Source organism: Triturus cristatus, chromosome 7, assembly GCF_964204655.1.
Source record: "Triturus cristatus chromosome 7, aTriCri1.1, whole genome shotgun sequence".
In the NCBI taxonomy this organism is placed as follows: Eukaryota; Metazoa; Chordata; class Amphibia; order Caudata; family Salamandridae; genus Triturus; species Triturus cristatus.
Window position 1 is genome coordinate 698,119,584 of NC_140590.1, and position 27,770 is coordinate 698,147,353.

Consider the following 27,770-nt stretch of genomic DNA (forward strand, 5'->3'; position numbering starts at 1 on the left):
TGAACGGCTCATGTCCGTTTGCACCGCCACGAGCTCAGACACTCTTGCCTCCATCCGTCCTTGGTGTTGTCGTTGACTGGCATGTTGCTCGGCCTGCAGGGTCTTCATCTCCTCGAGGGTCCCCTTGATGTCTGTGAGGGTCGACACAACCTGGCTGATGGCCCTGGTGTCACGTTGGTATGTGTCGAGGATGTGGCGTACGTGTGCCATACCGGTTCCCTCAGCTGGCTGGTCAGGTGCTCGCCTCCGCCGTCCTCCACTCCCACCACCCCTGCCCACACGAGCCTGGCCTGCCGTTGTGGGCACATCAGGTCTACGGGACCCCTGAGGGATGGCATTTGCGGGGTCGCCTGCCTCCTCCTGGGTGCCCGGAGAACCTTGTCCCTCCTGGTCAGACTGGCTGTGTTGTCCAGTGCGAGCAGGGCTCCTGGGTGTATCCTGGGATGTGGCAGGAATGGGGGTGGTGGTTGGCACAGTTGTACCTGATGCAGGTGATGAAGGGGCTTGGGCACCAGAGGGTACAGTTTGGTCGGGGTCAACCACGGAGTGGTGAGAGTCGTCGCTGCCGGTGGGATCATCGTCACGCGGAGCCTGGGCCTGTGATTATTCCCCCCCAGAGTTGGGGGGAGATCGACGACGTTGCCCTGTGTGTGAGAGAGAGACAATGTTAATGGTGTTTCATGCGACATCTATCTTTCATACATATTCAAGTTGACACAGTTACTCCAGGTAGTTGGATGTGCCTAGCATTCCTCTCAAAGTACACTTGTGGATGGGTATGTTGCGGGGGACAGATTGATATGTACTCCTGAGTCTTTGGCCTGTCTAATGAGTGGTAGGATGCTTATTTGGCTATGGGTTGGTCTTGTTGTGTCACATGTCCATTGTGTCAGTGTCAAAATCCGTTGCCTGCCACGGGGGTGTGTGCTTGTGTAAGGGGGGGGGGGTTTGACCGGGCATGCTGTTGGGTGTGGTGTGATTTGTCATTGGGTCTACCAGGTGATGTCTCTATCCCCTCATGGTGCATGCTGGCATGACAGTGAATGTGAGTTCCTGTGATAGGTAGAGGCATGTGGAGTTGGTGTTTGAGTGTACAGTGGTCACAGGAGGTCCTTGTGCTGTCTACAGCAGGGCCAAGTGTCATCTACCTTGTCTGTACTTGGCAAGTCCCTGTGCATTGAGCATGGTGCATGGGTATGTCCCTAGGCCACTGCTTTCCTGTTGGTGGCACACTTTTTGTAGATGCTTCATTTTGGGACTCAGTAAGTCTGTTTAGCGAGCGAGCTTAGCGAGCGAGGCAGTACCGCCTGACGGTTTGCACTTTAAGTGGGCAAATGGTGCATTTTCAAAACAATTAGAGTAAGCAGGAAGGTTACTTATGTATTTGTGAATCAGTTTTAACAAACACAGTGTGTGGCAAAACTGTGTGTAAGGTTAGGTTTGTGCCTGAAGAAAGAATCTACTCATGCACAGATTGACACATGCCCCAGTGATTTACAACACAAGAAGGGCTGGTTCACGCACTGCCAAACCTTGTAACCATGCACACAGTCCACCTGCTGACGAGCGAGCAAGCCCAAACCACCCAAGGGGGATTTGGACTCCCTCTGTCTTCCTCTCTCCATCCCTCTGTCTGTCTCCCTCCCTCTATCTCCCTCTCCCTCCGTCTGTCTGTCACCCTCTGTCACCTCAGCCCAGCTTCCTGGGCACACACACTTTGCAGGTCTTTCACAGGCCATTTGCTTGTTCATGAGGCTTATTTTTGAATCTCCCGGCCCCCATAGAGCAGAGTGTCTCTGAGTCTGCGCTGCTGCGGCGGTGTGTGCTGACACTCTTTCAAAGGGATGCCTCTTCATTAGCTGCTGTTATGTGCACAATGGCTGTTCATACCGATGTCATCCTGCGACGCGCCCACCATTTGCAGGCGACACAGTACTGTGTAGGGACACACTGTTTGGAAAGCTCTGCCCTAGGCCATATGGGCTGAGGGCATTGGTGTCTGCTTCTGAGTTGCACAATGTGTTTTGAGAGGCCCACCCTCCCGGCATTGCGGACATCCAGTCTTGTGTTGGTATTTTGTGTGGCCTGTGACTTGGCATGGCCTTGCTTGATGAATGGGGCATGGACCCGTTAGTGGCATGTGCGTTTTTTTTTAGTGTGGTTGTGTCCGGTGTGGGCTTTGAGGTAGTTGCGTGTATTATTTGGAGTTGGCTTGCGGATGCGGTTCCCCCATGCAACGTGAGTTGTTTGTGTACTCACCAGGCTATGCGACTCCTTCAAGCCCATGTACTCCCACCGGCGGAAGCGTGCCCATCACCTTCTCCTCCCAGGTATGGTAATGTACTGGTCTGCGGGGGGCACCGCCTCCAGTGATGTTTGTCTGGGCGTGCTATTCATTCATTTTTCTCTTTACCGCCCTCCGCAGATCGTACCACCTGGCTTGGCATTCATGCCTGGTCCTTCTGTTGCCCGCAACAGCATTCACCCGATCGACGATCCTCTGCCACATGGCTGATTTCTCCGCTATGCTGGTCTGTCTGACCAATGTTCCAAAGAGCTGTGGCTCGACTCTGATGACTTCGTTGACAAGGATGTCCAGCTCCTCCCTTGTGAACTTTGGATCCTTGTCTGTGGGCATGGTGTGGGGTGTGGGTGTGGATGGTTGTGGGTGTGTGGTTGTGACGGTGTGTGTGTGAATGTGATTAGGGCGTGTTTGTGAAGGTGGTTGTGTGAAGGTGTGCAAGTGTAAGGTGTAGTCAGGATTCAGGTATGGTGCAGTGGTTTGTATGTTGGGTCTGTCAGCAGTGGGTCTGTTGCAAAGGCTCATGGTTTGTGTGTGTGGGCCCTTTTTATTGGTCCATTTGTGGGTGTGGCTGTGTTTGAAATTTGGGTGGGTGTGTTATAAGATGTGGTTGTGGTTTGGGCCTCTGTTTACCTGTTTGGATGTTGCAGGTCAGTGTATTCCATGTATTTGGGCTTGTTGGACGTGTTTTGTGGTGTTGTGCGATTTGAATTGACCCTCCTTGTGGTGTTTTGCAGTGTCCTGGTTCAGTACGAGTGTTTTTTGCGTCTGTAAGGTGCGTACATCGGCCATGTTGTTGTACAGTGCTCACATTTGCAATGGTTTGGTACGATTCGTAAATGCACGATGCTGGGTGAGGGTGCTGGTGTAGGGGCCTGGGGTACAGGTCGTACTTACGGGGGGCTGGGGGTACGGCGCGTACATTCGGGGGACCGGGGGTATGGCGCGTACATACGGGGGGGCTGGGGGTACGTCGCGTACATACAGGGGACCGGGGGTATGGCGCGTACATACGGGGGCTGGGGGTACGGCGCGTACATACGGGGGGGGGTGTTCAGCGCATATGCGGGCACATGTTTAGACATCTGCATGGTTGCTATTGGAGTTCGCTCCGTACGGTGTTTTTTTCATACGGTTGTACATTTGGACGGACGGGACGGATCGTACTTGCACGCTTGGGCATCAATTTTACGAATTGTACGTAAAAATGTACGGGGACGTGTCGGGGACTTTTTTCAATCCGACGACGTGTCGAGGAATTTTCCCAATGCCATTCATATGTAGTTTTTCACATACAAATCGTACTTGCCGGTTTGTACGGGACTTGTACGAATCGTACGTAAAAAAATACGGATCCGATTCGTACGGGGAATATTTTTAACGGATCGGAATCGGCACCTAAGTGTATTAGGTAAGTACTATTTTTTTTTAAATTTAGATGTGGCTTTTCAAATTTTATAGTCTTATAGGGGAGATAATAAAAATAAGTACGTTTAAGTAAAAATTAATATTTTTCTTTCTTTTTGGGTCAAGCCAATTTCTTACGTTTTTTTAATTCAAGATAATATTTAGTCATGTGATATATGCATTTATCCTTAGTATATGTTTTGCTCAATATGTAATATTAAATATATTTTCAATTGAATTTTTATCAGATTTATATATATATATTTTTTGTGGATAAGTTTGCTGTTTTTAATATTTTTATTCTTTTTAATTTGTTACTGACTGTAGTGATAATATTAATTCTATTTATTGATTGCAGTGTGAATTTTAACATTTAGCTTGCTACTATTCAACACTATCCTTACTGTTGCACTCAATGGAGTATGAATAATAATTTTTGCTCCTCTGCTATCCAACACTTTCTCAACTCTTTCACTCATTGGAGTTCGAATATTATTTTTTACCAGTCCACTATCCAACACTTTCCCTACTGTTGCACTCATTGCATTTCTAATTGTAAATTTCTACCCCTCCGCTATCCAACACTTTCACTACTGTTACACTCATTTTATTGTGAAGCTTAATTTATACCCCTCTGCTTTCCAACACTTTCACTACTGTTTCAATTATTGTAGTGGGAATAGTAAATGTTATCCCTCGCAAATTCAATTTTTTCCCTACTGTTGCACTCATTTTGTTGGCAATAGTACATTTTACCCCGCCACTATCCAACACTTTCACCACTGATGCGGTTAGGAATGCCTCCTAATGGCATTTGCTCCTTCCAAATTGGATCAGGAATGTGTTTTCCTGACCAAGGGTCCAATTATGATGCGGTTAGGAACATATGCTCCCATTTAAGTCCAGGGGAGTCCAACCATATGGTATCTGGAAGCATCCGGATGCATCGTACTCTGCCGGCTGGACTCTCCCGATCCGAGTGGGTCGGAAACGTTTTCCCAAAAGATTTGTTTGGGAAGCTTTTCCAACCCGCATCAGAATCGGGCCTTTACTGGAGTGTGAACAGTAATTTTTACCCCTCCCCTATGTAACACTTTCACCTGCTGATACACGTACTCGATTGTGAAAAGTTTTTTTAACACCTCCGCTATCCAACACTTTTACTATTGTTGCAGTCCATAGATTGGGAATAGTACTTTGAACTCCATTGTTATTCAACATTTTCCTTACTGTTGCACTAACTGTATTACTATATTATAGTTAAAAGACTTTTATATTTATTTTTTACTTTTTTTATGTTATTGAAATGTGTATATATATATATATATATATATATATATATATATTCCATCAATCAATCCTTTGCTCATAAAGATTGCGCCGAGCCCCAATTTGTTTGTAACAGCGTGCTCTATTCCATCAAGTTTGTGGCAAACAACTTCCGACGCGTTTGGAAATCCTCCGGTTTCTTTGTGACCAAGAAACCGGAGGGTTTCGAAACGCGTCGGGAGTTGTTTGCCACAAACTTGATGGAATAAAGCACGCTGTTACAAACAAATTGGGGCTCGGCGCAATCTTTATGAGCAAAGGATTGATTGATGGAATACTAAGGGTCGCGTCCTTGCTGGCAGCCCGCCACCCTTTTGAGGCAGAGGATATCGCGAAACAAGGTTTGAAGAGAGATATATATATATATATATATATATATATACATATATATATGTGTGTGTGTGTGTGTGTTTATATTTTGAAATAAATTTAAAACTAAAAAAACAAAAATATATTTTTTTTTAAAGTTAATATCTATACAATTGTTGATTATGTATGTTTGTTTTACCTTAATTTTTATGAGGTATATGTTGTTAAAAGTTTATTACTTTTATTTTTTAATAAAAAAAGAATTTTTTAATTATATATATATATATATATATATTTAATTTATTTCCCACACAGATATATATATATATATATATATATAAAATATCTATATAAAATATTAGATATATATATATATATATATATATATATATATTCACATACATATATAATTTTCAGAACAATATTTTTAAATTCAATTAGTTTTTTTCCAACATTTATCGAATTTACCTGTTAAGGTATAGGTAATGAATATGATGGCTTTTTATTTTAACCTTTTTTAAATGATCTATATTTTTGACATCAATTTTTTGATAGGCATGCAAATAAGGAAGCCCCCTACTTAATAATGCACGATTATCTGGGATGCTGGATATACACAGTATCAGTTTGATGTTAAAAATGCATTATAATGTTTTAAGTCTGTTCGTTGAATGCAATTGGAAACATTTATTTTTTCCCGTGTCCTTCACAGTTGTGTTCTTGGAAATTTAATTGTGAATTTTATTGAAACACTAGTTTTGTTAAAGAAGGTTATTGCCTAGTTAAGTAGGTAAGTGCCTTGCTAATAATTGCATATTTACGCAATTTTTCTTGCTTGCCAGTTACTGGCATATCACGTTTATTTTATTGTTTTTATCATTGCACACGACTGAGCATGGTAAAACTCTGCAGCAAATCAACATCCAGCCTTTATCCTTTTTTTAAAATTCGCAGCTTGAAGAAAAAATTTATTTTCTCTTTTAACTCCTTACAATAAGTGATTCTAATGATCTTGGTTTTTTTAATTTCAATATGTACTGAGTGGGTTGGTAATCAGCAAATGATCATGTCAGTCAACCACTTGCATTGTTTCAACCAACTTGGCTTGCAGGCAGTTGAGTTTCTCAACAAATTTCCTCTCACGGATTAATATCTGTCTGTACAGAGTACCTGTGTAGAGCAAATTAATACAGCATTCTAATACCAAATAGAATCTCAGTTAGTGGCCCAACCAATGCTTGTCCTCTGGTGCCTTGTACTGTATATTGGTCCTAATCCAGGGCTCCTGGTCGGGTTACAGGAGACACAGTTCAAGTTACAGCAACACACATTCTTTCTCAGATGTATGCTTCACTACAATCTAGGTATTCAATATATTTTGTTTTTTGAATAAAATATGTTACATAAAATACTGCCATGCATAAACATCGAGTATTAAATATTGGCACATAGAAATAATTTGTGCTAGAATATAAGAATCAGAATTATTGCTTTTGATGAAATTAATACAGTTGTTAGTATTATTGAAATTATTTCTATATTTTACATAAATTTAAAATTTAAGAATATTAAAGATTTTTTTTTTAATATGTTTTCTGACTTTATCTGTTATAAAATGTTTTTTTATTATTTTTATCTCTATTAGTGTTTTTAAAATGTAATTAATTTTTTTAATTACATTTTATTATTTTTGTGATGTTAAAATACACAATGGTTGTGTGGTTCATAACCATTTAGGGTGGATAGTAAATAAATTATAATTCATCAGCAAACTATTAATATATAAAATTTATTAAATATAAATAAACATTAATTGTCGCTTATATAATTAAATGACATTTCTGAATAAAGATTATTTAGCGGCATGTGTTTTTTAGGTGTATAGATAGTGAAGGTATGTAATGAATTGAAGTTAATTATTATGTTTTGGATAGTATTACTTATTTATTTGAGAAATATGTATGTCAATTGAATACTACAATTTTTCACAATGGGGGTCATTAGGATGCAGGTCGCAAAATCACCCCGACCTTCATGGTAGCGGGAAAAGACCGCCCACAAGGACCGCGGCATTACCAACGGTCCAATTAGTATGCTCCGCAGTCCAAATCCGACCTCCGCGGTACAATCCTGGCCTTTAACATTGCTCTGGTTGCTGCTGCCAGCAGCACCGCGGCAATATCAAAAGGAGTATGTCCTGATTTCCATGCACTGTGTGGCAGGCACTGCACAGTGCCTGCCACCTGGTACAGGTACATATTAGCCCCCCAGCGCACCCACACCCCCCCAAAACATTTGGGGCAGCCAATTGGCCCACCGGAACATGTCTCCGCCATCCTTTCAATGGAGGTTCCAATGCTGGGGAAAGGCTGGCTTCCGCTGTCATCATAATAGTGCCGGAAGAGCCTCCCCCTGCATATGCACCATTTTAGCGGTCCATCTCTGCCCACCATGCAAGCGTGAGGACTGCTAACTGCGGAAAAGTGGCCTGTGGAATTTATCACCGCAATGCTAATGTGACCATCCATTTTTCGGGTTTCGCTCGCAGACGGATGGCCGCCGCTGGCTTGGTGGTTGCTACCGCCGGCCTTGAGGCAACCATTTTTCTGCTATCCTATTAGACCCCTATTTTTTTGCTCAGTCTTTTGTGTTGTGCAGTTGCATATGATGTTTATTCAAAGATTTTGAATGTAATTATTATTATTAGTTGATTTTCAAGGTTAGCTTGAAAATGTATTGATTTTATTCTGTAATACGTACCACAAGCAAACCCCAAGGATCGTCCCTTAGCCAGACACTCTTTAACATCTACATGGCACCTCTCACCAACATCACCCTATCGCACCACCTCAACACCGTCTCATACGCTGACGACACCCATCTGATCCTCTCCTTCACCAAGGACCCCACCACCGCCAAATCGACCAACACGAAGGAATGAAGGCCAACTCCAAACCGATGACAAACAGCCGCCTTAAACTGAAATCGGACAATATGGAGTTCTTCATCATCGGATCCACCCCCTCTGCCTGGGATGACTCATAGTGGCCGTCCGCACCAGGAGTTGCACTGAAGCCCTTTAACCACGCACGCAACCAGGGAATCATCCTAGACTTCTCATTGTCAATGACCCATCAAGTGTACGCCGTCTCCTCCTCATGTTTCAAGACCATCCGCATGCTCCGCAAGATTTACAGTTGGATCCCCCCCCCGGTACCAGAAGGACAGTTACCCATGCCCTCGTCAATTACAGACTGGACTACGGCAATGCTCTCTACGCAGTAACCTCACCTAAACTCCAGAAATTACTACAACGCATACAGAACGCCTCTGCACGCCTCATCCTCAACAACCCACTCAACAGCCACATCACAGCCCACCTGAAAGACCTGCACTGGCTCTTAGTCAACAAGAGGATCATCTTCAGTCTCCTCACCCACCCTCACAAATTAATCCACAACTCTGGACTAAATGAACGACTCACCTTCTATACCCCGAACCGCCAGGCTTCGCTATGCTGACCTCGCACTCGCCACAGTCCCTTGCATCTGTTGATCGACCTTCGGCGGCAGATTGTTCTCCCACCTCGACGCAAAAACCTTGAACACCTTCCACACAAGCCTACGACAGACCCTGGACCTGCTGGCCTTCAGCAGACTGCTTAAGACCTGGCTGTTTGAGCATTAGCAGCATCCACGCCCTCCCTCCCCCCAGCGTCGAGACACCCTCACAGGTAAGTTGTGTGCTCTACAAATGTACTGATTGAGCGACTCTAATACAATATGTTATTCCAGTATGTTTAAACCCTCTGAAGTAATGTAATTTTAATCATAAAATACCATGTTGATCCCTATTAACTAATGAAATGTTAAATATTTATTCTTATTCTGTACTTGTGATAATGTTTATTTGATATAATCGGTGTGACGTTTGGCATTTGTCTGAACATTATTGAAATTAAGTTAATGTAATATAATTCATTCGCTCTAGTTAATAACTAATAATAATTAAATTGGTAATCATCTAAACAGCACTGAATATTATCTTAATTTGTATATTATGTTTTGGTTGATTTTTTATTCTATCCTCTTAACTGTATGTATGTTCATAATTAGAAATAGTGTGTTATATTATTAGTTGCTATTAATAGAGTCACATATTACAATTTTAATAACATGTGTATATTACATCATTTGAATACTTTGTTTACTATTCTTTTTGTGTACTTTGTATATGTAAAGTGTATACATTTTTTAAAAAAATAATAAAGGTTTTTAGAATTACTTGTTTTTTTACAATATTTGGTTATTGTATATTTTTATTGTCGTGTGATTTGGCTTGTGAATAACATTATTTCTTATTATGATTGCATTTGGAAGACTGTCCTGCCGCCATTGTTGCAAGAATGTGACGGACCAACAGGTACTCATTAGTCCCACCATACAAAATTTATCATCAGACTGCCTTTCAGTCATTCCTAAACATGTCTATTTTATAAAGGCTTGTACTGAAGCATTGCAAAGTACCGCATCACCAGCTTCAATCCAAGGAGGCCTGTTTTTAAACATCCCTGTACCACATGGCAGGCACGGCATGCAAATATGTTTAGGTGTTGCACCATGGAAGGATTTGAACATTGCGGAGGCCCATAGGTGGCACAGCCCCCGATACGTACCCCCAAAACAATTGTCCACCAGCCTTTTTAAGTCAGCACAAGCTAAGCAAAGTGGTTGGCAGAATGTTGCATCATAATCCATTGTGGTGGAATTCAATCGTACCGTCTGCTGTTTTACTTGAGGCAATTGGAAGATTTGGCTTGGTTGATCCTTCGGCAATTATTTCGGACTGCATCCTAATGTGGCTCTCGCCCGTGTGTAGAGATCAAAGTACTACAGATACTGACGGTCCTACCAATATTATAATCATGCACATTGTTTTTAGAGTTATAACACATATATATTATATAGTTTTTGAAATATTTATATTTTTTGGGTATTATCATATTTTGATATGTATTTTCACATGTAATTTTTGTGTGTATTTAATATTATTTCAAACATGTTATACATTGTTTGAATAAGTTACTCTGTTTATAATATTCAACTTACTGGAGTAGTAATTAATAATAGTTACCCCTATGCAATACAACTATTTCCCTATTATTGCGCTTACTAGAGTCTCAATATTAAATTTTAGCCCTTTGTCAAATAACTCTTTTCCTACTTGTGTGCTTATTGAAATCAAAATACTTTTTTTTACCCCTCGACAAATCCTATTTTGTTACTAATGTGTGATTTTCTTTTGGGGTTTGCGTACATTTTACACATTATAATATTTAAATTTTTACTACTTTTTAATACCTTTTAGTGTGAATATTATATCTTTCAATTGACAGATTGTATAGTATAATCTACATTTATAAAAAGTTTATTATTACGTTTAGGTTTAGAAAGAATTTTCAATTCTTAAATTATTCATTTATTATGTAATTTTTTTTTCTTTAAAGTTTTTTTGTGATTTAATATACAATTCAATATCAAACAAAATTGCCAAAACGTTTTACTGTATAATAGTTTTAACTTTGAATCTACATCTTTAATTAAATTATTACTTTATTGTTTTTTTGGTTGAAAAAAAAATATATATATAGGATATTCCCACATATATATATATTTTCACATTTATATATATACACATAAATATATATGCTTATATATATTTAAAATTTTATAGATATATATATTTTTAAATATGTGTGTGTTTCTGTGAATTTCTGTAATTAATTATATTTAATAGATATTTTTCTAAACCATAATATAATTTGCATGGTATTTAAATTTGTGTTCTTATTTGCCTTATTTTATGCTTACAATTGAGATTTTCATATAAACTAAAAAATATATTTGCTCAAATGCTATTAGTAGCAACGAACAATTAACTTCAATGATTCTGTGATTTTCTGTGCTAATATATATTATGAATAGATTTTACATATTTAAATATTTTTGCTGAGATCTTAAGGTGAGGATATATTGGGTTTTTTTTTTCAGTAAAATCTACCTTAACAAGCAGCGCGCTAGGGAGTAAAAATTAGTCGATATGGGAACCTGTGCTTTGGAGGCATAAGGTCAAAGGGTGGTCTTTGCCTCTCTGGTATGTCTTTCAACAGGGATCTGTCATGGCATTAACATCTCTAATGTCAGATAACAGGAATCTGTTCCGCTGGGGTAGCACCATCAAATTACCATCTGTGTCAAGCTCCCTCCCACACAGAAAAACACAACCATGAGCACTCTAGACATTGCAAATCTCTGTTGCCAAAAAAAAGAGGTAGTTTGTGAATTTTTGCAAGGAAGCCCACTTTTTCACATCCGAAAGCAGAAAACTTACCATATTTTCAGGACCTTATTTGTTGTCCAGATTTTTACTTAGACATATCTACCCATTGGTTCTATCCGTGTCCACAATGATCTGAGCACCAGGGATTCAATAACAGGATGGTCACACCTTTTTTTTTCTGTGTCAAGTGGCTACTTGGGTTGTGGGATTTGTCTTAATTGCAAGTATCACAGCACCCACACAATCCTGTCTGACGGGCATATTCCGATGCCTGACAGACCGGAGAACATCACACATTGGTTATGAACAGTAACTGAATGACCATCTGGAGTTGGTTACAGCTCCGCAAGTGCAATGCCATTCAACCTTGTTCGGTCGCAATCCTTTGCATTACAATTAAAGCTTGCATTAATTAAGCAATGCATGCTCTCATTGTAAAGATCATGGGTGCATTTCAGTTCTGCACCCGGGCGCAGGTACCTTCATTTAACGCCTATTGTATCCATTGATCTAAAGTAGTGAGTCACAGGTATCCCCTAGGTTGCCAATCTGCATCCTTTCACTCATATTGTACATCCTGGGGGGCCACAAACATAGATTCCCAATGCTTTTCAGTGTCAGAAAGGCCTGCACAGAATGGCAGTGGTAATCCGCCATTGTAATTTCTCGACAGTAATATAGCAGGGGGTGTGATTACTGCAGGACTTCTGAATGGCTGACGGGCTATCAATGCCCGTTGTAATATATTTTCAAAAACAAATTGGACTCACTTTCAAACTAATTTATTGAAAAGGGTCTGTCTGTACAGAATCAAAAACGAGAATACGATCTGGGCTGTAGTTCTTCGCTCGATGTTCGCAGCCCTGACAGGCCGCATCTTAATTGGTCCCTGGGTTAGTCATGCTCTGTGTGGGGAAAGGTAACTGCTACCAAGGCCACATCAAGGAGGTGCATCCGCTTAACAGAGAGTATTATCGACAAAGTGCAGGTTAGACCATGTTTTGAGGATAACGTATGCAATGATTCAGTGGAAGGGAAGGAAAAGGTTGCTAATACAAGTGAAAAAGGTACCTGAATTCAGTTACCCGTGGATAACTACTGACTATACAAAATTCCTTCTCCAATTCCCCTGGCAGGGTGTATTATAACTAAACTAGAACACAGTCAAGTCTATGCCTACCAACGTAAAGACCTCTAGTGGTATCAATAAAGCTATAGACGAGATACATGCTAAAAATGCTGGTCAGCGGGTTTTTCTAAGCCCTAGCAGCTCAACCATTGGCCATCTCCATCTGCTGCAATCCTGCTATTGTGGGCATCTCCTTTGGTGGCTGAGATCATAAGGTTAACTTGTTTGCAAATCATCCCTTGCTTACTTCTGTTGGACCACTACCTCCCTACAGTTGACAGACGTGCCACATTTGCGGCGGTATCGGTCTTCAAAATCAACATTACTAAATCTTGCATGCTCAATCGAACTATAGCCGGGTAAGACCTCCCTACTCTGCAAGCCATAACGCAGTTACAATGGGCACCCAACGCAATTAGATATTTGGGTGATAATCTAGCCCTACGCGGTCCTCTTAGACACAGACCAAATGGCAGTAACTCCGAAGGTCCATCCTAGCAGATCTAAGACATTGGAAACCCTTCATTGTTTCTTAAGTGGTTCACATTAATGCCATAAAAATCAATGTCATCCCATGGGCCATATATCTTTTTCCAGTCCCTGCCTACTCATATCACCCAAGATTATAACACTCACATACAACAGGGCATTCACTCTTTTATCCAGAATGGGAAGCAGCCAAAAGATCTGCAACTCTTCCCTAGAGAAAGTGGTAGACTGGTCTGCCCTAATATTCTCTAGCACTATTTGGCCGCCCACTTACATGTCTTGGGTGGTCCGCTAGAGTGTGAAAAATGGGGTCCACATGGATCTGGCAGTGGCCTGCCGGACAATCTGGGTTCTAGCATGGATATGCCAGCACGCTCGACTGTGCAGCACCTATAGGTATGTGTGTGTGTGTATATATATGTCTATGTTGGTAGCACAAAAACAGTCTGAACAGCTATGCCCACTAGAACAGTGCTCAACATATAGGACAGATTGGGAATAATGGAGGGGCTTAGTATCTTCTCCTCCCCCACAGTCTGATTGCATGCAAATTTGATCTTTGTGGGAGCCTCCATAACGTTTTTTGACCAATGTAAGGCTGATTACCATCACCCTGAAACGACCAGGCTGGAGTATCGCCAGCTGTATCATTGATTGTTGCACCCCTCTAATTATTATAGGGCTACCATATTGTATATTCCATCTGAAAATGACTGCAAACATGACGGTTCTAAGGGACTAATTTCCAACATATACCGGACCATTCAACACTCCACACCCCCTCAAACCCACACATTTCAAACTTTCTTGCAGACTTCCAATATAGAGGGCATTTCGTCTAAGCAATAGGAAACCCTTTGGTGAGACTCCTAAAACTTACCGCAGTTTATCCCACAGGTAAATGGCTTACAAGATCATGGTTCAATGGTATTATACACCAGCTTACTTGTCCAGCATATACCCATCAACATCTTCCCTCTGCCATCAGTGTGTGCTAGTAGTGGGATATACTTACCACCTCCGATGCTCCTGCAGCCTCATTACCACATATTGGAAAGTGATTCTGGAACAAGGTCACCATAGGGGAACCATTCCCTGCCTCTTACCACCACAGTTACACTAGGTGTGCAATACCTTGCCTTGGAAGCAATAACCCACGCTGACTGGAAGCTTATTAGCCACATACTGAATGCTGCACAGCTGGTATTAATATAGTTGAAAAATACAACTGCCCTCCCAATAATTTAATGTTTCACCGCCCACAACTTACCTCACATAGAAGTTACATTTCATTAGATTTGGCAACCGCTGATCTGCTATCTCACCCACTTGGAGTTCACCTGTTTCAACCCAGCAGAGCTTGGAGCATTTCAGCTTTTTAATAACTTTTAATCCATGCTTAGCTTCAATCGAAAGGCCATGTCCCCCCATCTACCATGAGCGTCAATCCTGCGTTCTCTATTTCAAGACTTTGCTTATATTGTGAAGCTGTATGTTAACAACATTGACCTGCAAACCTATGACGATCCCCCACCCCTCAAATGGGACTGGAGACACTGGTAGATGTTTCGCATGGGTGCCAGAAAATTAGGACTTTGTGTAATGTGTTTGTTAGGACCTGCTCTGCAGTCAACAGCTAACACTTGACAGTTTTCATGCTGGCTTCGGTGTCTCACAGAGCCTCCACCTCTTAATGGTGTCCCACTGCCTATATCTGGAAGCATTTGAAGGCATGTTGGATTATGGTTCTATTCCTCTATCATCCATGGAAACTAGGGTCACCTCTGCCTGTCACCCCCAAAAGTAACTGTGACTACCTCCATCACGATCACTACACTAGACAACCCAGGTGTCTGCCCACAGGTAGAGGGGTGTGCCCTTATGGGACATTTGCGTTTACCCTTGTTGTGCCCATATTTGTAGCACACTGTACATTGGGGTGCAACCATCCTTTTCCTATGGTTAAGCCATTTCAGAGAGCAAGCCTTTATTTTAGGTTTTTCTCCTCCGTCTTTATTTTGTTGGAATCCCTGAGCACCTGTGGATGTCACCACAATATACCTTATTTAATCTTTAAACTTAAATATATTTTGGAACTGATGAACATTCACCTTTAGGAAAGAGAATTCATTTTAATACCTGTGTACTAATTAATAGGCTTTTAACTTAAAAAATTATTAAACATACATTTTTTTAAACCCAAATTTAACACTTTTAGGGACAAAGTGCAAATAATATTATGGTAACGGGAGATGAAATTGTATTAATACCCAGGCATAAATTTTAATTCCAGAGTACTAATTACTAGGGACACGATTACGATGTCAGACACCGCTATTACGATGAGACCGCACCATGCACGGTCACATTCTCCGGTTTCTCTATGGGAGCTTGTGTTACACCCGTAAACCGAGCATAACACAAACTCCCAATCAGAGATTGTGTTAATCCCTGCACTCCTTGGCAGGAACCTCAAGGTGGAGAAGCAAGGGCAACGGGGCCCCCAAACTCGCTTTCCATCAGGCTTCCCATGTCAGAAAGACTGTGGGAAAACAAGAATCCTAATACTGAAGGTGGAAACGCCTTCCTATGGGACTACAGGCCGGTCTCCGAATGGCCAATGGGTTCCTAGAGCCTGTCTCAATTCAGCTGTAATGACCAGCCAGTTTCAATTCTGACCGGCTGCATTGTAATCAGCTGGTCAGAAATAAAACAGGCGATATCGTCGTAAAGCCTCTGACCTAAGGTCGGAGGGTATATGATAGAGTTCGTCATATGCCCCTTGGTCTTTAAATACATTTAATTTTAGCATTACACTTCAATAATTTAATTGCACTACTATATTCACCTTTAGTGACAGGATATAAGGGATATAGGGGTAATGGGCGGGGTAGTACATTAATACCCAGGTAATACTTAATTTTTACATACTAACTGAAATTTATTTTAAGGGCAAAAATGAATACAACAGTGAGATTTTAACAGACATTTAAATATTAAACCACAATCATTATGAATAAATAATAATTACAGCGAAACACCTTATTTTAGAGTGAGCAACAGGAAACAAATAAACACCACTTTTCTTTATTTCTTTGAAATTAGATGATGAATTGAAAATTTGCCAAAAAAAATATATGTACACCTTAAGTAAAAAACCAAGCCTTTATTGCAATAAAAAAAAATCTTTAAAAAATGGCAGTAGTTTCCCAGGCATTTACATTATTTTAAATGTTGAAAATGGACCTTTTTTCCGTTGTTACGCAAAGCCAGACTCTCTTTGTCAGTGATGACGAGGAAAATCACCTTGTAGTTGCATATTCAAAAATGATTGACACACCCAAGACAGTATAAAGGAAAACCACAATTCACTTTTCAAATGTTTACAGTAATCTTTTCACTTTTGTACAAAAAGGGTGCTACAATTGGTAGATAAATATGAAATTAAACTTTTACTTTTAAAACCAGAACAATGAGCACAACAAATATTTATATTATTTTAAACACATTAAGATTCTACCTCCTACGTATCATGATATTTGTATTCGATCCACTAAGAGCATAATGGGGTTATACTTCTGCATTTAATACTCCAAAGATCATTAATAACTACATTGAAAGCCTTATTGCTTTAGTAAGGTTGCCTCTTCTGTTTGAAAGCATTGTAAATGTATCCATCTGAAGAATTAAATACATAGTACCTGCTGGGAAAAGGGAACAAATAAAACAAAAATATGTTAGACAGTTTGCTTATTAGGCATAACAAAAGTTTTAGCTTTGCTAACTAAGGGCCTGATTATAAGTCTGGCCGTCTTGCGGTAGCACGGGAGGAGGGTGAGGGATGGGGACGGTTCACTGTACTGCAGATTACAACTTACAAAGTCGTAATGGCGCCGGTGGAACACAAGCTGCGCCAGGGAACAGTGGCGGTGGTGCTGCAGCGCCACAACGCAATATACTGAGCAGGGACTGGCGCAGTCCGAGGCAACATATTTTTTAGTTCTTGCACCACCAGCATTTTCATGGCACAGGCCCACCATGAAAAAGCTGGTGCTGCTAGTACTACAGGGTGTACATTTGGGGGGCAAAACATGTCCCCCCCCTGTATTTCCCACAGTTCCAGCACAGCATGGAAGTCAACGCCCATGCATTGCTGTAACTTTTTGGCAGTTCCTATTGGGGTGCATCACCATGGAAAAGGCCAAAGAACTGCCGACCATATTACGAGCTGCACATTTGCAACTCGTAATACGGTCGGCGGTGCTTGTGCAGCAGAGGCTGCATTGTGCCGTTGCTGCTGCGCTAAAGTTGTAATCAGGCCCCTAGTCATGTTGAGGATTTTTTTTTGGAAAGGCCTGTATTAAAGTGCCCCTTTTGGACATGGCTAGCACCATGATTTGCATGATATCTGATGCATCTTTGACTGAAGAGCACTGGGTTCCTGCTAACCAGGTGCCACAGTGCCGGTATTATTTCCCAGAAATGTATGTAAATGCTTAATTGTGCCACAATTGGCAAGGTCCTTTGCACCTCTGTAAGGGCTATCTTTTGGTATGTAGGGCATGTGTCCTGAGGAAGGCCCCTTATAGCTGCAGCATGTATTGTGCCGCTCTAAGGTAACTGGGTCTCTGAATTTACACAATAAATTACTTGCTAAACTCACGCATGTGCACAACACAGCAGTCAGCATTCCAGTCCACTGTATAGAACGGCTCTCCATAGCTGCTGCTGGTGAATCCGCGTACTAATTTACATGCCTAGACGCACTAGCGTACCAGATTGCAGTTAGCATTCTAGTCACCGGCCGCTTTCCAGGGTTTTTGAACTATACTGTCAATACAAACCACTGCCAGGTTACCTGACCAGCACGTCACACTCGAACTAAAGAGACCCACTCTGGTGGGAACTTAAGCCCGACTGAGTTTTGCATGAAGTACGTTTTTCCTCCCTTCTCCGCCCCTGTCCCCGCTAAGTCCAGACATCGATTGCATGGATACCTTTTTTTTTCCCAAACATTTTTATTGGCATTTATTTTAATATACATCCATAATTGTATAGTTCAGCGATTAGTGATATATCACTATACAGCACTTATTTGGCATATAGAATATATAAAATCGTCCTGTACTAACTTTATTTACATTTCGAAGAAGCCACAGAGCAGGTTATCCATTAAAGTTCTTACACATGAATCATAGTCTCATATGTTAGTCTTATTTTGCCTGAAACTTTACGGCTATCGTATACTATCACATATTATATGCCAGTCTGTAAATATCTCACAGATTTAATAAAAAAACTATACAACTCGTGAATCATACTATGTAATTAACTAACTGTGCAGTGGGGCCAAGGGTTGTGTATTTGCTAATACGTTAAGCAGGGTGTGTGGGGCATGGGAGGCGGGGGCCGGGTGAGCGCTAGACCACCAGTGGGTCATTATCCACATGTCGGGCCGTAAGTTCACAGTGTCCCCAAGTTTTATGTGTGAGCTGGGCAGTGTGTGCAGTCCCTATCTGGCCATTGTCGTGTGGTATATCAGGGTCTGTTTGCAGTAGTGTTTTTATGAAGGTCAACTCAGTGTTTTCATTTAGGTGTCATGCCTTTGGTCATCCTCCTCGCCGCTCGTATGTGTTCCCTCTTCGCTCCCCCCCTATGTCGCACCTGTCTCGGTCTGTGTTTTCCCATGCCTCCAGTATCTTTCCGGAGGTCGGCAAAGGTGAGTTGCCACAATCCAAGCACCTTTTACCTCGTCAGTACTATGATTTCTGCCCCCGCCCAATGGGTTACATCGTGTTTCCAGGCTTCCATTGCTGGTCCATGTACGAATTCCCAGGCCAGTGCTATTCTTCTCCAGGCTAAGACCAGGGTTAAATCTAGGAATCGGTTTCCCAATTTCCTTTTAGGAGAACAGGGAAAGAGCCCCAACAGGAACACTCCCATTGAAGGTTAAAGTATGCGCCCCACAGCTGCACACGAGTTGTATTGTTTCCTCCCAGAACTAGCGTAGTGGGCCACAATCCCAAGTCATGTATAAAAAGTCTGCGTCTGCACGGTCGCATATTTGGCATTTGTATCCAGTGTCTCCAAAGGCAAGCTGAAGTTTGTGAGCTGTCATGTTTATGTAATTGAACTGTGTGTACTTCAATCTAGTATTGCGTAACACTTTCTTAGGGTATGGCAACATTTTGGACCATTCTGGGTCTGTGATGTGTCTATCCAGAGCAGTCTCTCAACAGGTGCGCAGTTTCGTTAGTGTTGTGCAGACCATCTCAAGTTGCGATGTATAGAACCATTTTACCTGGTGTCTTGCAGTGCCTAATGTAAGGACAGAGTGTAATATCGAGTGTGATTTAAGCTTCTGTTGGCTCCCTCCCATAGTCCTCAAAAGGTGCGCAGTATTATCTCATAGGTTAAGATTTGGCCTGTTAGTAGGTCGTAGCTCTCAAGTAGGTCTTCAAATGGAGCCAGGGAGGCAGCGTTTCCAGCAGCGTAGAGCCGTGGTCTGCAGCAGGGATAGATGAGATGGTGTTGTCCGCGTCTAGCTTCTTTGCCAGCATCAGATACGTACGGATCCCTTGGTCAGTGCCTACTGTGCCCATATCTGCCAACCACTGCACCAGCCACTGGAGTGGAGAATCTAAAAAGTAGAGCTCGAATTTAAGCACTCAGAGTCCTCCCTCCGCGGGTGGGCGTTGTAGGATCGACAGGGCTACCGCCTCCTCCCTTTTTACCATATCATATCTCGCAGTAGAGCATCTAGTTGTCCAAACCACGAAGCAGGAACGGTTATGGGGAGATTGCTGAAAAAGTACAGCAGGCGAGACAGCATGACCATTTCTGCAAGGGAAACCCAGGCCATGATCGGCAGTTGTAGAGTGCACCAGAAGGAAACATTTGATCTCGGAGACCGGAGGGCCATGCCAAGATTACCTTCACGTAAGTAGTCCATCGAGTGGAAGACCGGAATCCCCAGATGACTGAAGGTTGTGGGGGCCCAGTAATGCCCACCATAAAATCGAATGGGTGAATCACATTGGCAGAGATGGGGAAGAGTTAAGTTTTGCCACGGTTAACTTTGAGGCCAGACAGCAATCCAAACTGCTCTATCAGGCGCAGTGCAGTGTTGGTACCCACCATTGCGTCACTGAGGTATATCAATAAGTCATCTACGTACAGGGAGATATTATGAGTGTTACCCCCTAATGGGATGCCTAGTCCCTCCCCGCCTTGGTGGAATAATGCTGCCAATGGTTCCATTGACAGTGCAAACAACAGAGGTGACAATGTGTATCCCTTTTGTGTTCCTCGGAAGATCTCATACTGTGGGACAGTTTGCCCTGTCTGTATCCTAGCTGTGGGACGTTCATAAAGCACCCTCACCCAGTTTACCCAGCTTTCCCCCAGGCCCATGTGTCTAATAGTTTCAAGCAAGTAGTCCCATTGCATGAGGTTGAAGGCCTTCTCGAGATCTATCAACAAGAAGGCTGCATGCTGTAAATAACAAGTATCTGCATGGAACAGCATCAAGTACATCCTTCGCAGGCTGTATGATGTGTTCCTGGCCAGAATAAATCCATTCTTGTCAGCGAGAACCAGGGTCGGCATGTGGGGTAGGAGGAAGAGCGCCAGGGTTTTACCAACGATCTTGAAATCCATGTTTAACATAGAAAATGCCCAGAAGTCTTCGACTTATGCCACCTGTTTAGGCTTTTTGGGGAGGGGGGATGACCAGCACATCGCCTGTGGTCTCTGGCAGGCATCAAAGTTTCAGGGATTCTGCGTAGAGCTTCTCCAATTGCGGCAGAAGCTGTGCAGTGTAAGTTGAGTCGAATTCGTCCGGGAGACAGTCAGGTCCAGGGGTCTTTCCTCACAGCCCGGATCTCGGGGACTGTCAGAAGCCCTACCAGCATATCAATTATGTGGTCATCAAGGATTTGGGGGCACAGCAACTTCAGGAATTCCTTCTGTATATCAGGGGAGGTGCCTTAGTGATGAATAGTAGTCACAAAATAAGGCATGAAGGACCTACGGACCATAAAATGGGTCGCCCTCAGGAGGTATAATTTGCGTTACTGGGGATCCCCGCGTCTCCGGCTAAAATAGCCAAGCCACAACCTACCCAATCCCCAAACTACTTCTTGCACCTAGGTGAGGTAACTCCTAAAGTCGTGACACAGCTGTCGGTCAAGAGCTTGATATGACGTGCATGTTTGAGGGAGTTGGATGCGTCTACTCTAGTTCCTTGTTAGCTTTCCTGTCTATGTAGGTCACCTTCTTAGGTGTCCACTTTCCAGGTGAAGTTCCCTCTGGGCTCCCACTGTTTCCCCCACACATTTCACCCTCTGTCCTACCTTGAAAGCCTCCCACTCTATCAGTGTATTGGAGGCAGTCTGTCTGTTGCTGTCGAAGTAGAAGTTTATAGCTGTGCCTATGGTCGCTCTGAAAAAAGTATATTAAAGACCCAGAGTGTTCAACCGCCACATTGGAATTGGCGGGCGGTGTTCCTCCGGCTGGACTGCTAGCAAAAGGGGACTATGGTCAGAAAGCGTCCGCCCCAAATATTCTGTGTGTTACTAAGCGACTCAGGCCCAGTGTACCCAAGAAGAAGTTCAGTTTTGTTTGCAATTGATGTAAGGGCGAGTAATGAGTAGTCTCGGTCTCTGGCATGTCCTCCAGTGTCCTCTCCAATCTTGGAACCCCGCCGCAGTTTTATGTATTTGGGCACTCGGCAGTGGGGGGTGAGAGCAATCTAGAACCATGTCAGCAACACAATTGAAGCCCCCTCCCAGTAGTACGCTTGGGGTTAGCACTGTAGTCAAGGAGCATGAAAGCCTACGGAGGAACTGCACTTGATCTTGATTAAGGGCATGTATACTACCCAATGTGAGTTCCTGTCCATAAATTCTGCACTTCAGCACTACATATCTACCCTCTCTACCAAACAGTACGTGCAAGGGTTCGAATGGTATGCCAGTTCTGATCAAAATCAATGCCCCTCTCGCGTATGCAGAATAAGAGGTTGCAAATACCTGCCCTCTCCATCGTCTGCGCAGCTTCTCACCCTACCCACAGGTAATGTGTGTTTCCTGGAGGAGTGCAATCTGCACCCCCTCATGCGCAGATATCTATGTATATTGTGGTGCTTGACGGTAGAGCCCATTCGACTAATGTTCTATGTTACACATTATAGTGTAAGCCTTTCCATGGGCATTGTAAGAATAGAGGCATCCAGGTCTGCCTCCCCTCCCCCCACACACAGAGGCGATGGGCCAGGGCCCCACTTGCACATAAAAACCCAAAACATGGATATGAAAACTAAAATTCCCACAAACCAAAACTCCCTTCTCCCCGGAGCAGCCTGGCAACGGCCAGCCGCCCAACCTACAGGCCAATTGTCCAAGACTTCGGCAGGCTCCATCCATGGGTGGGTGGAGCTTTCCACAGGGGCAGGCTATTGATGGACAAACCACTGTTTATTTCACGGAGTCCTGTGTCCGACGTAGCCAATGCCAGGCCATGCATTCAACGTTTCCAGCAGTAGTGTCCTTTGTCATGGTGATACGATTCATGATGTCTTCTCCTTTTGGACCCCTAATGTGGAGGTTCTTCTTGGCTATAGGTCATCACCTGTTCTAGCGGTAACATCTGGCATTATGGCACTATTTGCTTCGTAATTGTCCGAACCTGAGCTATCATTTCATTTGAGGGATCTAGTTCCGGGCTCTGAGACAGTCAGTTGGTTTCATGAGGTCAGCCACCGCTTGTAGGGCTGCAGCTCTCCTTCACAGTTTGGGGAGGGCTCGGTCTTTTTGGTGGTTTCCGTCTTGAATGGGTCTGTGTTCTTTCCTGGTTACGCTATAGTTAGTGGGCGCTCATCAAAGACTGTACCTGGGTCTTTATCACCTTTGTAGGATTCAAACCATTCCCAGGCTGAAAAAGTAATTTTTCCCATCTAGTATTATACGAAGACGAGCTGGGAACTTCAGAGTATTGTAAGCCTTCATCTCAAAGTGTTTTTTTTTGCCAAATATGAGGCTGATCTTCTCTGTAGTTCAGTGGCGTAGTCGGAGAAACTTGAGACCCAGGAGTTGTCCACGGTGAATGGGCCATCCGTACGTGTCTTCTGCAGTAGGATGTCGATCTTTATAGTGAAGGGGTTTCGCTACCACTGCGTGTGCTGGGCGCCCCGAAGCCGGGGGGTGGTGGGGGAGCGAAGGGGGGTGTGGGGGGCGAGGAGGGACCCTGTGCAAGGTAGGTTTGGTGTCCGCTATCGCTTCCAGGATTTTAGTTAGTCACCCTTGTACTGGGTCGGCCATTGATGGCGCTGCCTCCGAGACCTGTGGAGGGTCTGCACCTTTATACGCCTTCGTACTGGGTTTACCCATGTTAGGGTCTTATCGTGTACTTAAGAGTGTCCATCAGCGGGGCTAATCTCCAGGCACCAAGGGAGTGGTTGTCGACCACGGGGGGGGGGGGGAAGGGGCAATAACTCCAAACAAACAAAATGTATAGTTGTCCCCAAGGGCTTATGCGAGTGGACGTGCCCCTAACAATTCAAGCTGACCCTCCTCCGCGGTGTATCCGAGGCAGGGCTAGATCTCTGTCCTCTGAGCCCACCCCCCAGTTCCACAGGTTGTGGGGGTCATGATGGAGATCGAGGTTGAGCAGTATGGGAGGCGCAGGCCTGCCCCTCCAGGCCACGCATGGGGTTGGATGAGTACTCTCACATTCCAGTTACTAGGTCCAATGAGGAACACCGCTGCATTTCCCCACTAGTGGCGTCCAGTGATTTTTCCAGCTTGCAGGCCCCAGTATCTTGCATCTCCCTGATTTTGTGGAGGGCTGTCAGGTCTTGCCTCCCTCCACCTGGGCAAAACTGTCAACTGGGCGGTGAGGTTTGAAGTCTCTAGTGCAGACCACCTCACCCGCCCCAAGTGCTACTTTCGTTACGAGGTGTTTGGGGCAGGGCTCAACTTCTCACTCAGTTGAGGGTTGAAGACCAGTACAGGACTCTCCCCTCAGGCAGATCGGACTGATGCAGTTTTGGGCAGTTGTGCGGCTCCCCAAGGGGCATCACCTTTTTCCGGTGCAGGCGGTGTCGCAGGAGCTAATCGGGTGGCTAATCTCTCCTCCCTCCCGTCGCAGATCCGGTGGTACGCACCAGCAGCAGGCCTCAGCCCTCCGCTCCCAAACTGGTTCTGGGACGGTGACCAATTCAGGCTCCCAACACTCACGGCTTGATCTTCGGCAAAGCGTGTGGTTCACGGGATCCAGACAGTCAGCTCAGCAGTCCTTCAGGCCCTCAACAAGACACGACCTCATGTTACCAGCAGGGAGGGAGGGCCACATCTCTACATCCACACATCACTGCCACTATATTGCGATCAGTGGCGACGGGGCAGATGAAGCCTCGTAATAATGCGTCTCTTCCTCTCGCCTTGAATCAAAGCGTCTCAATTGATGCAGCAGACTTTCCCCTTCCTGCGCCACCGTTTCAATCTCGGGCGTTGCGGGCTAGGGCTTGATTATGGCATTAAAGTTGTTGGGCCGGCGTGGAGCTACTGGCTCACACGTCACCATTCGTGGCTCCCAAAACACGCCTCCAACCATCGATTGCATGGATACTTAAACTGAAATTTTCAATCCGTAATTCAACTAGTTGCGGCAGAATTAGCTTCAGAAATAGGTGTGTTAAACCTTATCCGTGACGATTAGCACAATGGCACTCTAATTGGTAACGGGACGGGTGGATGACTACTCAACTCTCATCCCGGTTTTGATAACCTTTAAGTGATCAATTACAATTAACAGCCTCATTACGATGTCAGGCGTAAAGCCGCCTCCCAACAGTTGGATTCCCCTATACAGTGTCAGAAACCTTCCGACCACTTACAATGTTCACGGTGGGATTTCAAACCAAATGGTCTTTCCGAATCGGTTATGATCAGCTCTCGGAGCATTCATGTCGGTCAGACCCGCATCATACAACCCTACAGGCTGCATTTCCAGATGAGCAATAACGATGTTGGCTTCAAACAGCATGTCCGAGTCGGGCCGTCACGAAAAGGCTGTGGTAAAGTGACTAGTAGGGCCACCCTCATCCTGAGTCCTCCGGTTTGGAGTCAAGGGGGTAGACAAGGAACCCCCCTGTAAAATAATGCAGTGTGGTCACCGCCACAGGGTGCAAGGTTTTCTGCAAACACCCATTTTCCACATAAAGGCACCTGTGCTGTTGGTAGGAACACAGGCTGCCATTTAAGTCAATGTGAGTCCTTCCAAACGGTGTTCGGAAGCATAATAATCAGTCAGGCGTAACAGCTAACCACGAGTCGGTTGGAACCGTATCCGACAAGAAGTCAGGTGGTTTACTTTCCGACCGAGATCGTAATGTGGCCCCAAGTAATAAATCAAATAAATTATTTTAAATTTAGCTGCTAAATAAACTTCCCACCTTGTTCTCCTACAACCACAAAAAAACACCAAACATACAATGTAAAAAGTGCAAATAGAATTTTGCAAATTATCACTAAATTGAACATTTTAATAAAGATTAATTACTAAATAGTTATTTAACTACCTGCCAAGCCATTTTGACCTACAAACTAAACCTGCCGCTAAAATGTAACTTTAAAAATATGAGTTACACAATTTACATTTCATTCAATTAAATAATCAAGAATAACTTAACTTTGCACCCAAAATCTCCAACACAACCCACATCTAATATAATTTAAAAAATATATTCAAAAATTACATAATAATTAATAAATGTTAAATATTTATAATTGATTACATTTTCACCCTGTACCCCTACAAAATCAAACAAGCTGCGTCTAAAATATACAACTATCGCCCGATTTCCAACATTGCAATGCTAGCCAAACTCCTGGAAAAACGCGTTAACTCACAGCTGAACAGCCACATTGTTAAATTCAACCTACTTAACCAGTTTCAATCAGGCTTCCGAGCAAATCATAGCACTGAATCTGCTATGACACATATTCTGGACGACGCGTTAAAAATCCTAGACCAAAACGAAGCCTGGTTACTAATTCTACTCGATCTTCAGCTTTTGACACTGTCAAACACGGCAACCTGCTCTTACTCCTGAAACACAGAATGGGAATTTCTGGTTCTGTACTTAACTGCTTCACTTCTTTCCTACAAAATAGATCCCAAAGCTTCAAGGTCAACCAAGCCCTGTCCAACCACATGCCAGTCACGTTAGGAGTTCCTCAAGGCTCCTCTCTCTCTCCCACCCTTTTCAACCTCTTTATGCAACCACTTACCGATCTTCTCAGCCTTGCCAAAATTCACTTTCACATGTACGCTGACGATACCCAAATCTACATCAAGATTCATTCACTTGATGACATCATATCACTCAACTCCACGCTACAAAAAACCCAAACTTGGCTGGCCGAAAACCACTTGAAACTAAACTCCCTCAAAACTGAATTCCTCTTAATCGCTCCCCCAAACAAAAGTCCAATTATACTGGACTGGATGAAAAACCTAACCTCTATTAATGGACATCCTCTAGTCGCGGACTCAGCGAAATCGCTGGGGGTCACACTGGACAGTAACCTGAAGATGCAGAAACATATCAGCGCCACCACAAAAGGAGCTAACTTCCATCTGAAGACTCTACGAAAACTAAAACCCTTTCTACCGGCCCAAGATTTCAAACTAGCGGTTCAATCCCTAGTAATCCCTTGTGTGGAATATGGGGCGGTTACCCTATGCGGCCTCCCAAGGGCATCGACAGCCCCGCTAAGAGCCACGATCAACTCAGCTGCGAGACTCATCATGGGCTCAAAGAGAAACTCCCACATTTCACGAGACCTGAGAGCACTCAACTGGCTTCCGTTTGAGGCCAGAATACATCTGAAAATCACTTGTATGACACACAAGGCCCTCCACAACAATGCCCCCACTACCTAGCTCAGAAATTGGTGCTTTTATCGAGCAGCAGTGCCTCCAGGATTGCCAAAACTCTTCTTCTGAAACCTCAAAGATTTGCGCAAAAAACAAAAACTATACGCAGGCGGGAGTCGGCAGGGAGGAGGGTCTGTGGGGGCAGTTGCGGCAGGAAAGGGTGACAAACTGGCACGGGGGCACAAGGGCAAAAGCAGCATCGCAACAGAAAGAACAAAATCACTTCTACAATTAGAATACAGGAACAATTACGAATTCAGGCAGAACAAGGCTCACCGGGCACAACACGGGAGGCAGGACTCGAACACCAACACACTAGGAGAGGCGGGGGCAGCGGCTGACTAGCAGAGCTGCTGGGGCAGGGGGCAGAGTCCCTTAATAGGAAGTCAGAGATCATGCTTGCGCGCCCTAGCAGCGGCTGACATTAAATAGGGAAGGGGGGGGGGGGGAGGGGGGCGAAGCGCAGCTGGGAGGCGGGAGTCTGCAGGGAGGAGGGGCTGCAGGGGCAGCAGCGGCAGGAAAGGG

The 27,770-nt window shown here is 43.7% G+C and overlaps 1 long non-coding RNA gene across 1 annotated transcript in view; it reads right to left on the bottom strand.

Annotated features, from left to right (window-relative positions):
• Positions 1 to 16,478: 16,478 nt before the first annotated feature.
• Positions 16,479 to 27,770, bottom strand: part of LOC146810363 (uncharacterized) — a 59,692-nt gene continuing 48,400 nt past the window's right edge. The window contains exon 3 of the long non-coding RNA XR_014966582.1: positions 16,479 to 17,005. This is a non-coding gene — a long non-coding RNA (uncharacterized LOC146810363). The remainder of the gene's footprint in view (positions 17,006 to 27,770) is intronic.